Source organism: Glycine max, chromosome 1 (genome assembly GCF_000004515.6).
Source record: "Glycine max cultivar Williams 82 chromosome 1, Glycine_max_v4.0, whole genome shotgun sequence".
NCBI lineage: Eukaryota > Viridiplantae > Streptophyta > Magnoliopsida > Fabales > Fabaceae > Glycine > Glycine max.
In genome coordinates, this window is record NC_016088.4 from 38729133 (window position 1) to 38745566 (window position 16434).

Sequence of the window (16434 nt, forward strand, 5' to 3'; positions counted from 1 at the left end):
TTGCAAAATTCTGTTATAGTAAAAATAATTTAGATGTCATATTAGGAAAACAAAGACATGTCTCCAATAAGGCTGGATTAGGATATAAATCTGAAAAACAACAAAAATTTCATAAAAACTTCTCTACTTCCACACAAAAATATAATTCTAGTTCTATCACATGTTTTTACTGTGGAAGAAAAGGGCATGGCACATCTACATGCTATTTTAGAAGAAATTGTAACAATATTAAAATGATTTGGGTCCCAAAAGGATCCTTTATTCATACTAACACACAAGGACCCAATAAAGTTTGGGTACCTAAGTTACAACCTTGATTTTGTAGGAACCCTTGAGGAAAAAGTGGTACATAGATAGCGGTTGCTCAAAACATATGATGGGAGACAAATCAAAATTCACACATATCTCTCCCAAAAAAAGCGGACATGTAACTTATGGTGACAACAACAAAGGTAGAATTCTTGGAGTTGGAAAAATAGGTACAAATGCTTCAACTTCCATTGAAAATGTTATACTTGTTGAAGGTCTTAAACACAGTCTGCTTAGTGTGAGTCAATTATGTGATAAAGGCTATCTGGTATCATTTGATTCTCAAAAGTGTGTCATTGAACATAAACATGATACGAATATAAAGCATATAGGGTTTAGAGTCAACAATGTTTACATGATAGACTTAAGTCAAAAACTAGATAGTAATCAATGTTTTCTTAGTAAAGATGATGATCCATGGTTGTGGCATAAACGGATTGCACATATAAACATGGAACACTTAAATAGATTAATATCAAAAGATTTAGTTGTTGGTTTACCAAAACTAAGATTTGAAAAAGATAGGCTATGTGATGCATGTCAAAAGGGAAAACAAACTAGAGTTTCTTTCAAATCTAAAAACATTGTTTCAACTACTCAACCCTTACAATTACTTCATATGGATTTGTTTGGTCCTTCCAGAATCATGAGTTTTGGAGGAAGTTACTATGCTCTTGTTATAGTTGATGACTATTCTAGATACACATGGACTCTTTTTATCACTCATAAGAATGATGCATTTCAAGCTTTTAAAAAACTTGCAAAAATCATTCAAAATAAGAAAAATCTCAAGATTATATCTATTAGGAGTGATCATGGGGGTGAGTTTGAAAATAAAGAATTTGAATTATTTTGTGATAAGCATGGGATTGAGCATAACTTTTCTGCACCAAGAACCCCTCAACAAAATGGTGTTGTTGAAAGGAAAAATAGATCTTTGGAAGAGATTGCTAGAACTTTATTAAATGATACTTCTCTTCCAAAATATTTTTGGGCTGAAGCCGTTAACACTACATGCTACATTTTAAATAGGGCTTTAATAAGACCCATCTTAAAGAAAACTCCATATGAATTGTTCAATGGCAGAAAACCAAACATCTCACATCTTCATATCTTTGGTTGTAAATGTTTTGTATTGAATAATGGAAAAGATAACTTAGGAAAATTTTGATGCTAAGTCAGATGAAGGTATTTTCCTTGGATATTCTCTGCATAGTAAAGCTTATAGAATATATAATAAAAGAACAATGACAATCGAAGAATCTATACATGTTTCCATTGATGAGTCTAATGTCATTCTTCCAAGGAAGGATTTTTTAGATGATATTTCAGATTCCTTAGAAGATACACATATTCATGGAAATGACTCTAAAGAAAAAGATGAAGGAAGCAATGAAGATTCTCAAGTTAATGGAGATAGAGCAAATAATGAACTTCCTAGAGAATGGAAAGCCTCAAGAGATCATCCCCTCGACAACATTATTGGTGATATATCAAAAGGGGTAACAACTAGACATTCTCTTAAAGATTTATGCAATAATATGGCTTTTGTATCTATGATTGAACCTAAAAATATAAAAGAAGCCATAATAGATGATAACTGGATCATTGCCATGCAAGAAGAACTAAATCAATTTGAAAGAAATAATGTGTGGAAACTAGTAGAAAAACCTGAAAATTATCCTGTCATAGGAACAAAATGGGTTTTTAGAAATAAATTAGATGAACATGGCATAATTATTAGAAATAAGGCTAGGTTAGTAGCAAAAGGGTATAATCAAGAAGAGGGAATAGACTATGAAGAAACATATGCTCCAGTTGCAAGATTAGAAGCCATTAGAATGCTCTTAGCATATGCATCCATAATGAATTTTAAACTCTATCAAATGGATGTTAAAAGTGCTTTTCTAAATGGTTTAATTCAAGAAGAAGTATATGTTGAACAACCCCCAGGCTTTGAAATCCCGGATAAACCAAATCATGTTTATAAATTGCAAAAGGCTCTTTATGGTTTTAAACAAGCCCCTAGGGCTTGGTATGAACGCTTAAGTAATTTTCTTCTAGAAAAAGAATTCTCTACAGGTAAAGTGGATACCACATTGTTCATAAAGAGAAAGCATAATGATATTTTGTTGGTTCAAATATATGTTGATGATATAATTTTTGGATCCACTAATGATTCATTGTGCAAGGAGTTTTCCCTTGATATGAAAAGTGAATTTGAAATGTCAATGATGGGAGAACTAAAGTACTTCCTGGGATTACAAATCAAGCAAACTCAAGAAGGTATATTCATCAATCAAGCCAAGTACTGCAAGGAATTAATCAAAAGATTTGGGATGGAAAGTGCAAAACACATGGCTACACCGATGAGCACTAGCTGTTACTTAGATAAAGATGAATCTGGTCAATCTATAGACATGAAACAGTATCGAGGTATGATCGGATCTCTTCTCTATTTATCTGCTAGTAGGCCTGATATTATGTTTAGTGTATGCATGTGTGCTAGGTTTCAATCCAACCCCAAACAATCACATTTGAGTGCAGTTAAGAGAATCATGAGATATCTATTAGGTACAATAAATTTAGGATTATGGTATCCTAAGAACCCAACATGTAACTTAATAGGATATTCTGATTCTGACTTTGGCCGGATCTAAAACTGATAGAAAAAGCACAAGTGGAACTTGTCAATTCATTGGATCCGCTCTTGTCTCATGGCATAGTAAGAAACAAAACAGTGTTGCTTTGTCCACTGCTGAAGCGGAATATATTTCTGCCGGCAGTTGTTGTGCACAAATTTTATGGATGAAGCAACAATTATCTGACTATGGTATCCTTCTTGATCGTATACCTATTAGGTGTGATAATACTAGTGCCATAAATCTATCCAAAAACCCTGTTCAACACTCTAGAACCAAACATATAGAAATTAGGCACCATTTTCTTATAGAGATCATGTCCTAAAGGGAGATTGTATATTAGAGTTTGTTGATACAAAGAATCAGCTTGCTGATATCTTTACAAAACCTCTCCCAAAAGAAATATTCTTTTCAATAAGAAGAGAATTAGGGCTTTTAGACCTTAGTGATTTGAATAGGTAATTTTTTTTATGAATGATTGATTGTGTTTTGATGAAGTATGACGCTTGTTTTGTTTAATTTAGTTTACTTTTCTTGTTATTATAATTAACTCTTAAAATAACATAAGTTTTTAGACTTAAGAAATAAGTTTTCTTTTAGGAAAAGGCTATTTTTATTTATGGTAATCGATTACATGAATACTGTAATCGATTACACTAGAACAGATGGCCTGTAATCGATTACAGTATTCATGTAATCGATTACCAGTAGGCTGCCTCCTCCTGTAATCGATTACCATTACTTGTAATCGATTACCACGCGTCCTGCTCTATAAATATCACGTTTTCAGAATCTCCTGCGCAGCCCCTTCCTCCTTGCGCCGTACCTCCATTCCCAAACCTCCAAACCTTCCTATCTCACTCATTTCTTCATCAAATCAACTCCCGTAAATTGCAATCTTCTTCTTTTTCATTTTTCTTTTGATTTCACCGATTAAAATCTGCAACAACTCCCTCAAATGGCAGAATCGTCAAAGAAACGAAAGGGTTCTTCCGCCTCCGCTTCGGCTTCAAGAGCTCATCGTTCTGGAGCCACTAGCGCATCCACAGCACCAATTCCACCCTCATTGTCCTTTTCCCCAGTGTTTTCTTCCGACGAACAGCAGAAACGGTACTCCAATCTTTTCTCATCTCGTTCCATTATCGACCCTAAGTTTATTGATATGGAATTCTTTTCTGCCGAAACCTTTGATTGCATTCAAGCCTTTCAGAACTTAGGTCTTCTACCTTTTATGTCATTCCAATTGCCTATTTATCCTGAATTGGTTAAAGCTTTTTATTGTAATCTTGAAATTCAGGACAACACTCTGATTTCTGAAATTTTTGGGATAAAAATGGTCATTGACCAGTCCCTTTTCCATGACTTAACCAAATTACCCAGTGACGGTGTACCATTTGAAGGCACACTAAATGACGACTGGAAATTTGATTTCTCTGCCCATGATGCCCGCCAGTTGGTTTGCACCAACAATGCAGATATGACCGGACGTCTTCTTGTCGGGTCATTGGCTTTTGAAAGCCGCATCCTTCACTATTTAATTGTGCGTATTCTGCTTCCACGGTCTTCCAACCTTGCCCAGGTTTCTGAGGAAGATCTAATTATCATGTGGGCCTTTCATACAGGGCGTCAACTTGACTGGGCACACTTAGTCAGATATCGCATGCATAAGGCATTGCGATTAAATGCTCCACTACCATATCCACAGCTTGTCACTCTCTTTTTCCGCCATTTTCAAATTCCTCTTGATTCTGAACCTTATGTTCCAATCAAGCGATCTTTTTTAATTGGTGCTGTTGTGATTGCTTCTTTTGGTTATCGCAAAGAGCGTGATGGCCCTTGGGTCAAAAAGGGTGTTCCACCTGCTGCTGATGAAGGCCACATACCAGTTGAAGATAATTCCACTCTTCTTCAAAGGCTTATGGACAAGTTTGATGGACTTCAGACTTTTGTTGGTGACAAGTTTGATGCCATGGAATTGCAAGTTGACATGCGGTTCGATGCTATGGAATCAAGGATCACTAGGGTTGAAGAAGATGTCTCCTTCATCCGAACTTGCTTTGATCCACCACCACCGCCTCCTTCATCCTCTTAGATTATATGTTATTATTCTAACTTAGTTTTATTAGTAGTCAAATATTATTAGTACTTTGCTTTATCGCCGTGTATTTGGCTTTTTGTTCTAGTTATCGTAGTCTTGCACTATTATTATAATTCTCGCTTTTGTTTTGGTTAATTATGACGCTGTATGGATTTATTTCGATTTAATGGTTGGCTTTGTTTGGATATTTATTGTGTTAATGTTTGGATATTGATTGTTTTGATCTACTTCTTTTTTATGTTGCCAAAGGGGGAGAGAACTTGGGAGAGCACATATGGGTTAGAAATCAATTAGGCATACATGCCAAAAGATAGGGGGAGTAAGGGTTATGTGAACGTGCTATCATCTTGTATATAGCTTGTCTTGATTTCAGGTATTGTCATCATCAAAAAGGGGGAGATTGTAGACAAAGGATCAAGCTGAATGTTTTGATGATGCCAAAGGATTACATGAATCATATGCTTCTCAAAGATTTACTCAAGACAAAGCAATTAGAGATATTCAAGATGGATGATCAAGACAGTCTATAGAGTCTTAGAAAGGATATTAAATAAGAAGGGAATTCCAATTGAAGTAGCAAAAGGTTTGGCCAAGAATTTTAAGTTAAAAATTCTTTTTCAACAAATTTACTCTCTGGTAATCGATTACCATAGGATGTAATCGATTACCAGTGGCCAAAACTGATTTACAACAACTATTAAAACTTGAATTCAAAATTTGCACTGTGTAATCGATTACACATATATGGTAATCGATTACCAGCAGTTTCTGAACGTTTTAATTCAAATTTTAAAGCGTGTAATCGATTACACACATATTGTAATCGATTACCAGAGGAGTTTTTCATAAAACATTCTCAACAGTCAAATCTTTTTGTGTGGTTCTTGAATGGCTATCATAGGCCTATATATATGTGACTTGAGACACGGTTTTGGACAGAGTTTTCCAGAACAAAAAGGTCTTATCCTCTTAAAAAGCAAAATCGTTTTATCCTCTTACAAATTCCTTGGCCAAATTATTTGTGATTCAATAAGGAATTATTTAAGTGCTCAAATTGTTAAATCTATCTCTTTCAAGAGAGCTTTCTTCTTCTCTTCTTCTTCATTCTGAAAAGGGATTAAGAGACCGAGGGTCTCTTGTTGTGAAAGAATTCTAAACACAAAGGAAGGGTTGTCCTTGTGTGTTTAGAACTTGTAAAAGGAATTTACAAGATAGTGGAACTCTCAAGCGGGTTGCTTGGGGACTGGACGTAGGCACAAGGGTGTGGCCGAACCAGTATAAATCTGAGTTTGCATTTTCTCTTCCCTTAAACTCCTTTATTTATTATTGTTTTATATTTATATTCAAATTGTTCTATTTGAATCAATATTTAAGAAATTCATTATTAAGGGAATTTATAACTGGAATAGAAAGATAACTAGAATTTTTAATTGGGGAAATAAGTTGTGATATCTTAATTCAACCCCCCCTTCTTAAGATATCTGAGGCCACTTGTCCAACGACATTTTGAGGCTCAGGATACTCTAATTCCTTCCTCCATTTCCTCATCCTCATTTTTCTCATTAGAAGAACAACATATACGGTACACAAACCTCTTCTCCTCTCGTTCTATCATAGACCCTAAGTTCATAGACATGGATTTCTTTTCTGATGAGAGTTTCGAATGCATTCAAGCATTTCAAAACTCAAATCTCATTCCCTTTATGTCTCTAAAACTGCCTGTGTATTCTGAATTGGTAAAAGCTTTTTATTCTAATCTTGAAATTCAAGAAAGTACCTTGATTTTAGAGGTTTATGGGATAAAGATGGTCATTGACCAATCCCTCTTCTATGATTTGACTCAATTGTCCAGCGAAGGTGTACCATTTGAAGGTACACTAGATGATGATTGGAAATTTGATTTTTCTATGCATGATGCCCGCCGGTTGGTTTGCACCAACCAAGCGGATATGACCGGAAGGCTGCTTGCCGGTTCTTTGGCTTCTGAAAGCCGCATCCTTCACTATCTTATTGTTCGTATCTTACTCCTAAGATCTTCAAACCTTGCACAAGTTTCTGAAGAAGATCTTATAGTTATGTGGGCCTTTCATACCTACCGACAAATTGGTTGGGCACATTTAGTCCAGTAACGCATACATAAGGCATTGCGATTAAATGCTCCTTTACCATATCCACATTTAGTCACTCTTTTCCTTCAACATTTTAACACCCCTCTTGATTCTGAACCATATATTCCAATCAACAGATCTTTCTTGATCGGTGCTGCTGTGGTTGCGTCCTTTGGTTACTGCAAAGAGCGTGATGGCTCTTGGGTAAAAAAGGGTGCTCAACCAAATGATGATAAAGGACAATTACCAGTTGAAGGGGACTCTTCTCTCCTTCAAAGTATTTTGGACAAGTTCGATGGACTTCAAACCTATGTTGGTGAGAGGTTTGATGCTTTGGAACGACAAGTGGACATGCGATTCGATGCAATGGACTCAAGGATCACAAAGGTTGAGGAAGATGTCACCATCATTCGTGACTGCCTTGATTTACCTCCACCACCACCATCAGTTTAGACATTATTATTATTATTAGATTTTGTTTCTAAAGCCTTGTATTTGGCTATATGCTTATGACATTTGAACACTTAGTATTTTTAATATTTGCTTAGTATGACTGAATATTTATGGTTTGTGATATATGACTATGTGGTTTGCATTTCAATTTAGTTTTATTCATGTCTTGCTTCATGTATGATTTAGAATCTTTTATGGTTGTTTTACAAAGTATGCTTTATATATGTTTTAAATTATGTATGTTTTACGCACTTTGGCCTTTTTGATGTTGCCAAAGGGGGAGAGAAAAATGGGTATTTTATGAAATCAAGATTTTATTTTTTTTCAAAATTTTAAAATTAAGCATAAATTCAAAAAGAAAGGGGGAGAAAGGGATGAGTGAACTGTAGAACAAAAATTGTATGTACTCTCTTGATTTCAGGATTGTCATCATCAAAAAGGGGGAGATTGTGGAAGCAATGCCTTCCAAGAATATTTTGATGATACCAAAGAAACTAGAGTTAAGCAAATTCCAAAGATTCAAGAATCAAGTTTCAAGAATCAAGATTCAAGATTCAAGAATCAAGTTTCAAGAATCAAGATTCAAGGATAATCAAGATCAAGATTCAAGACTCAAGATTCAAGAATCAAGAGAAGACTTAATCAAGATAAGTACTAAAAAAGCTTTTCAAAACATTGAGTAGCACAAGAAGTTTTCACGAAATCATTACCATAGAGTTTTACTCACTGGTAATCGATTACCAGAAGGTAGTAATCGATTACCAGTAGCCAACATTGTTTTCAAAACTGATTTACAAAGCTGTAATCGATTACCATGAGCATGTAATTGATTACTAGTGTTTTAAAACGTTAGATTTCAAATTTCAAGAGTCACAACTTGTGTTTAAACATTTCCAAATCATTTTAAACTTGTGTAATCGATTACACAATACTTTTAATCGAATCAATTAAACCTTGATGGTAATCGATTACCAGTGACTGATTTCGAAAAATAAATTTCCAAAAGTCACAATTCTTCAAGTGACTTGTTTCTGAATATTTTTTCAAAAGTTACAACTTTTTAAGTGACTAGTTTTCAAAAGAGTCACAATTTTTAAAAGGTGACTAGTTTTAAAGAAATTGCCAAGAGTCACAAACTTTAACTTGAGTCATCAAATGATTATAAATATGTGACCATGGCATGAATTTCATACAACATCTTTCAACGTTTTACACAGAACTTTCTAACTCATTTCTCTTCTTCTTTCAAAGAGTTTTTGTTCAATACTTTCTCTTCCAAGAAAAGTTGATTGTTCAAAAACTTGTGCTATTCATCTTCTTCATTCACTTCTCCCTTTGCCAAAAGAATAGAAGGACTAATCGCCTGAATTCTTTTGTATCTCTCTTCTCCGTTTGCCAAAAGAATGGAAGGACTAACCGCCTGAATTCTTTGTTGTCTCCTTTCTCTCTTCCAAGAGAATTCAAAGGACTAACCGCCTGAGAATTCTTTTGATTCTTCCCTTCCCCTTAAACAAAAGATCTCAAAGGACTAACTGCCTGAGATTACTTTTGTTTCCCCTTACAAAGATTCAAAGGAATAACTGCCTAAGAATTCTTTGTCCCAACACATTGGAGGGTACATTTTTTGTGGTACAAGTAGAGGGTACATCTACTTGGGGCTTGTTATAATGAGAACAAGAGAGGGTACATCTCTTGTGGATTAGTTCAAGTGGAGGGTACATCCACTTGGTTAATCAAAGAGAACATGGAAGGGTACATCCCTTGTGGATATTTGGCTTGTAAATGATTTTAAAAGGTTGAAAGAAATCTCAAGAACCAGTTGGTTGCTTAGGGACTGGACGTAGGCACGAATTGTGGCCGAACCAGTATAAATCTTGTGTTTGTCTTCTTCTTCCCTACACTCTTTAATTTCCACTGTGTACTTTTAATTACCGCTTTTACTTTTGGTTAAGTTTCAGTTTATGTTCTTTACTTTCTTAAATTTGTAGTAAAAGCCTAATTGAATCTAGTAACATTAAGAAGGATAAATTTTTTAATTAGTCAAGACACATTAATAATTAATTCAACCCCCCCTTTTTAATTATTCCGAGGCCACTTGATCCAACACTTATAGCTTCCGTTATGGCATACATTTTACCAACATAGGTTGACTAATTCCTTATTTTATCACAAATTTTCTTGTCGAAAAGGGTAATGGATGGGATGGTTCTATTGCGTAAGCACTACACCTACTGCTATGGCAGAAGCATTGTGTTAGTGTCAAAGGAAAGCTCAATACTTGGTAAGGACAACACAGAAGTAGAGGTGACAACCTCCTTAAAAGTGTAAAAGCACAGGCTGTATCTGAACTCCAAATATATTTTGAAGTATATTTGAGTAGATTTGAGAGGAGATCTCGTGTGAGCATAGTTTTTTATAAAGCGACAATTAAATCTAGTTAACCCAAAAAGTCCATGAAGAGCTGAGACAGAACATGGTTGCGGCCAATCCACAATGGCTTGCACCTTTGTTGTGTCTGGTTACACACCTTGAGCTGAAATTGCATGTCCCAAATAATCTATGGTGTGAACTGCAAAAGTAAATTTAGTTAATTTGGCATAAAAAGCATTGGTAAATAGAAAATTTAAAACCAAACTAAGATGATGTAGGTGCTCAGCTTAGGATGAACTGTAGACTAGAATGTCATAAAAAAGAATAATAATAATAATAATAATAATAATAATAATAATAATAATAATAATAATAATAATAATAATAATAATAATAATAATAATAATAATAATAATAATGAGGGTGTAATAGTTTGGTCAACATAACCAAAAATGTAGAAGGCCCATTGGTGAGCCCAAAAGGCGTAACCAAGAATTCAAAGAACTCATCATTGTAACAACTCGCTACATTCACCAAACATCACACAAAATACTTAAATAATTACAAATATAATAATAATAATAATAATAATAATAATAATAATAATAATAATAAATAAATAAATAAATAAATAAAAACCATACATCATTTAGATGACAGAGAGTAATTTAATTTATACATGTGTCTAAGCCTGGGATTTACATGTCTTGATCAAAAAGAATCAAGGAACCAACTACAGAGGAGTTGATAACAAGAGAGTATCCACGCGACACTCTCACTTAGGAAAACTAGGCAGCAAGTGTCGAGGTCACCCTGTCGTGCACAGGCAACTCCCTCTCATGGTGATCAGTCTGAGTCACAAGAGAGTTCCAAACCGAGTGACATGCCCCCATGTACAAGTATTTTCCCTCATGAAACATTACAAGTACTGTCATACCCTAATTTCGTCTGGGGACTATCATTCGTTGATCTTTTTATCCTTGCTAGCTGAATTGAGCTATTCGACACCAGTTATCGCGCAAGACGAAGGATCATTCGATGTTTCGGTCAAGGATGCAGAAAATACCCAAGGGAGGGGCAAAAAGGTCATTTCAAGCATTTTATGGGCCCTGGCTCGCCTGGGCTCCCAAATAGCTTAGGGGTGAAGTAACCAGCTCACCTGGGCGAGCAAGGTTACTTTAGAGTGAAGCATTAGCTTGCCTGATTGAGCTGCAAGTCCACCAAGTCCCTTTTCTTTGCCATAAATAGGCGTGAGGGAGGCTGAGTAAAGGGTTCCAAGGTTCAGCATTGAAGGATATTGAGAGGAGAGGGAAAGAATAAGAAGAAAGAAGAGAAAATGAGGCCGAGGCGCTACCAAATCGCGACTGTAATCAACTTCTACATCATTCTTCGTTCGGTGTTCTTTGTTCATCATCCAGTTAGTTTTTGTTTTAAGGATTTGGATACCATCTATGCGCCCTTAGGGGCTCTCTTTATTGTTTTGTGTATCTTCATCTCCTTCTTCTATCATTGGTAAATCTCTTTTCTTTTGTAAAGTAAATTTTAACCGATCATTAGTTACGTAAGTCATCTTTTTAAGAGGTTGAAAGTTAGTAAACAAAACCAAGATAAAACCAACTCATAAGCTCTTCCTTTTTATCAAATATCACTTGAGATCATTTCAAGGTCCAATGCCTTAACGACTCTCTCTTCTTTTCAAAAATCAAAAGATCATTTCAAGGTCCAACGCCTTAACGATTCTCCCCACTTTTCAAATTTTAAAACACCGTTTCAAGGTCCAACGCCTTAAATGACTTTTGTTCGCAATTAAAATCAATCTTTCAAAAAATATAAAATCAATTTAACACACAAACATTCAGACTTAAAGAACTACGTAGGTCTGAATTCCTCATCGTAATTTTGAAGTCATGTTTTGCACACTTGATTAAAGGCTATCGTCCCTTATGATGGGGGTGTGGGGTGCTAATACCTTCCCCATGCGTAAACAACTCCCGAACCATTTTTTCAAAATTCGTAGATGTTATTTTTGTTTTTTCTAACATTTTCCCTTAAATAAACATTGATGGCGACTCCCACGCATTTTATTCATGAGAAGACGTTCTTAGCGACATCCCATTAGTCGAAAGCTCAGTTTTCTTGAAAACCAACATGCACAGGGATAAACATACATCCCCATAATTGGGTTCCCTGAGCCCAACAATGGTATTAGAAACCATAAATCAATAATAAACTTCCCTCACCTATTGATATCTTTCCATCATCACCTCTCTGCGTCACTCGATCAAATCATAGAGTTCTATATATCAAATCAAAGATGATTTAGTATAGATTTCAAAAACAAAGTTAATATCAACATTCAAGGTCAAATACCCTTGTCAAATTAAAAAGGGGCTAAGGGGTGTTTCAAGGTCTACATCAGAGAGATGTCATTTTGATGTTCCGATCACACTAATGTGACCGAGGTTCAGCGAAGGTCACAAAAACAACATCAATTTCATAAAAGGGTAACTTTTACAATGTCGCATTTTCAAAAGTTTTTCAAAGGAAGTGTAAATAATCCTATTACAGTTTCAAAATTGCAAGAGATACAAAAAAAAAACTCAAACTAACTAGGAGAAAGGCATAGAAGTCAAGGTTAACTCAAAGAAAACACGAAAGAAAGGGTTGGGAGTTCTATTCTCTCCCAAATCCTTGAGATGGATTCTGAAGATTCCGCTCTGATTAAAGAAGTCTTCTCCATGTGGTGGTCCGCAGGCAAGCAATGGCGGCTTGTGGTGGCCACCGGTGGTCATGGGTGATGGAGGAGGAGGTGTTAGGGTTATTGGGCGAAAGTTTAGAGAGAGAGCTAAAACGGGTAATTTTACGTTGTTGGACGTATTTATAATCTGCAAATCTCGCGACATCTCATGTTGAGTGAGTTACCTTCTCGCGTTGGAATTGCACTTAGCATGATGGTCTCACTAATTTCCCTCTAGGGTTAGGAATTATGCTTAGCGCACTGGTCTTGCTAAGCGAATTTCCCTCTTGGATTGGGAATTGTGCTTAGCGCGCTTGTCTCACTAAACGGATTTCCCTCTCGGTTTGGGAATTGCACTTAGTGCGCTTGTCTCACTAAGTGAGCTATCCAAAAATTTTATTTCAAAAACCCCAAAGATAATATTTTTAAAAGTGAGTCACAAACCCAAATTTCATGTTTGAAGGCAATTCAAAGGTTAATGAGTCCAGAATCACGGTTTTTCCGGAACAAGTTTTAATAAAACTTGAAATCTCACAATTTCAACATAGGTCAATCCAACTCCACATAACCTAACATCCACATCAACTAATCACACATAGCTAATTCACATGACACCTCAGGCCATCGAAATCAATCATATAATCAAATAACATAAGAAATGCATTAAACATTGATTTTCAATTATCGAAATTTCAGGGTGTTACAATCATAGGTGTGGAAAGTCATTTTGTGGGTGTCCTCTATGGTAACTCAAATACGATGGAACCCAAATCCTAGGTCGATCTTAGAGAAAATGTTGGCACCATTGAGTTAATCAATAGTGGGGATAGGATATGAATCCTTAATAGTGACTGTATTTAAGGTCCTATAATTGACCCAAAAATGCTAGGAACCATCGTTCTTTTTGTCCAAAAGAATTGGGGATAAAAAAGGCTATGATCAGGTGTAATGAAACCATCCTAGAGTAGGTCATCAATAAGTTTAGTCATAGTTTCGTCATGGGCATGGGGATAGTGGTATGGGTTTACTTTCACCGAAGAGGTATTAGGGAGCAAGGGTATTTGGTTGTAATGGGGCTGAGGAAGGGGAAGGTTATGGGGTGTTTGGGAAATAGTGGATTAGGATGTAAGTAGGGATTGCAAGTCTGGGGGTAGGAAGAGAAAGGAGGGAAGGAGACCAAATTGTCCTCGTGGGTCTGTGTAAGTGGGGGAGATAAGGTAAGGAGATGGAAAGATGCTATGGAGTCCGTGTAGGAGGTGACAAAGGTTTTGGTAGGAAACCACAAAGGGTAAAGTTTTGTCACCAGTGAGAGTAATGTTTGAGTTGTTTTGGGTGAATGTCATGCGTGGGATAGAAAAATCAAACATTATAGGTCCAAGGGTTTAGAACCATTGAATGCCCAAAAGTAGGTCAACACCCTGGATAGGGAGCAAGTATATTGGTAAGGTAAAGGAGTGATCTTGGATGACCAAGGGAACTTGTGGGCAAAGGCCAGTGCAAAGAAGATGGTTTCCATCCCCTACTGTAACAAAAAATTGGGAAATAAGAGCAATAAAAAGCTATAGGTGGGAAGCAAGTCGTGGTTGCATAATATTATGGGAGCTTCTGGTAGTGTGGCTTGGCATCCTTAACCTTAACCTCAACTAGGCAAGCAAGGCCCATAGCCTTTTCAACATATTGGGGTCATAATATAGTAAGTTCTCTGCATATGTTAGGTCGGAGGTAAAAAAAATATAACATCTAAGTATGGCCTCAGGGGGTAAATCGTGTACCCAATTACACAACTTTTTGAACTATAACTAGTAATGACTTATAAAACCAATTTGGCGGAGCTTGAAAAGCTTGGTTTGGTGGTCTTTGTAAATAGAAGACCCAAATATGAGTTCCAAGGCTTTTAAGAAAGAACCCAGTCAGTCAATTGGTTGTTTTGGTGCATCCATTTGTACCAAGCCAAAGCGTCCCCTTTCATATAGAAAGCAACCATTGACAAATGTTGTTCCCAAGGGATTCGGTACATAGTGATGGTGGGCATGGCTAGTTTGTGTTAGAAGATGGAGATTACAAGACCTACTGCTATTCTTTGAAGCTGTGTGAAAACATTCTTGTGGCATGTGATCTTTATGGAAAATGGAATAATCAATTGGTCATAAACTAGAACCTAGAATATGACACTAATTGTGTCAAAAAGAGAGAGTGAGGCAGAAGGAATTTCGAATAAGGGTCCCATATGGAGGTTCATTGTGTTGCCTTGAAGGACAAAGAGAGTCCCCATTTGGCTATGGACAACTAGGAAGATTATACCAGTGGCCCATTTAGAGATCAATTATAGAATGCATCTGAGTTCTTCAATCTAAGCCATAGTGCAGAGTCTCCAATGATTCACTTTGCCTTTTGTCTATCTAATGGGTTCACTACAGTGGCCTTGTCAAAGAAATTGAATTTGGGGGATTAATGGAAAAAAAACCCGAAACTAGTTAATGGAAATGTCTCATTTTGCTTTCTTGGGAAAAATTCAATTGCTTGTTATATGAATTAAATTCACATTACCTACTCATACCTTGTTTAATCAAACAATAGTATAGTGAATTCCCAAAATTAGATTAATTCTTAAAGGATAAAATATGCTTTTGATCCCTAATAAATATTCTAATTTTGTGTTTATTCCCTAATAAATTTTTTCTTTGCATTTGCTCCCTGATATTTGAAAAGTTTGGTTTTAGATTTTATCTTCAGTTAAGTGATGACTTGTCCGTTAAATATTTAATAACTCAATTTGTGCGCTAAAAAAGCGTTAGTTTGTTTTTAAAAAATGAATTTCTTTCTCTCTTCTACTAATCCTTTCCTTTTCTCTTCTCTCTCTTTCATCCTCTTCTTTTTAATCATCTTGCCATGGAACCTGAAGAAACCACCACAACATTGCACATTCCTTCATGCATCGTGAACCCAACCAAACTACCACAAGCCACAATCATGAACCCGCCTAAAACTATAGTGACACCAAATCAACAAAAATTAGAGTGCATTCAAGAAAATTCTTGGGTTATTGAATTGGGTATTAGATACAAGTTATTTTTTATTTGGGTTACGCATTGTTGGGTTTATGGTGTGGTGGGGTTTCAGTAGAGGAATAGCATGATAGGGTTGTGGATGATGTTGATTCTGATGGAGACACGGTGGTGTTCACCACTAGAGATTCTATAGTAGCTATCGTCGCCAATGTCAGTGGTGGTAGCGAAGTGGAGGCCTACCTTATGATGGGGATTTTGGCAAGAGTGTCAAATCGTGCAAGTAACAAAGTAATAAGTGTCGTCTCCATAGAGACTTGTGCCCTAATTGGGTAATTAATAGTATAATTTCTAGACTACATATATTAAGAAAATTAAAGTAACTAAATTTAAATAACAATTTGCATAATAAATAAATAAATGAAAGAAATTAAGCAAATAATTAAGCAAAGAAATCTTAGTTTGAGAATTCCAGCAAACATTTTTTTTTGCAAAGAAAATTTAGATTAAATCAATGGAAGAAACTGTTAAGGTTTAACTTCAATGGTCTTCTAATCATACAATTACTACACATTCATATTCAATTAAGCTTATATTATCATCAACCCACAATATTGTCTCAACCTTAATTCCTTAAATGAGGAGACTTAAATCCCTTATTTACACTATTAATCCCTTGAATTAGCATAACCAAACAATTTGCATTAAGAAG

General features: G+C 35.7%; 1 pseudogene; it reads left to right on the forward strand.

Moving 5' to 3' along the window:
• Positions 1-349: 349 nt before the first annotated feature.
• LOC113002378 (uncharacterized) lies at positions 350-7610 on the forward strand (annotated as a pseudogene).
• Positions 7611-16434: the final 8824 nt, after the last annotated feature.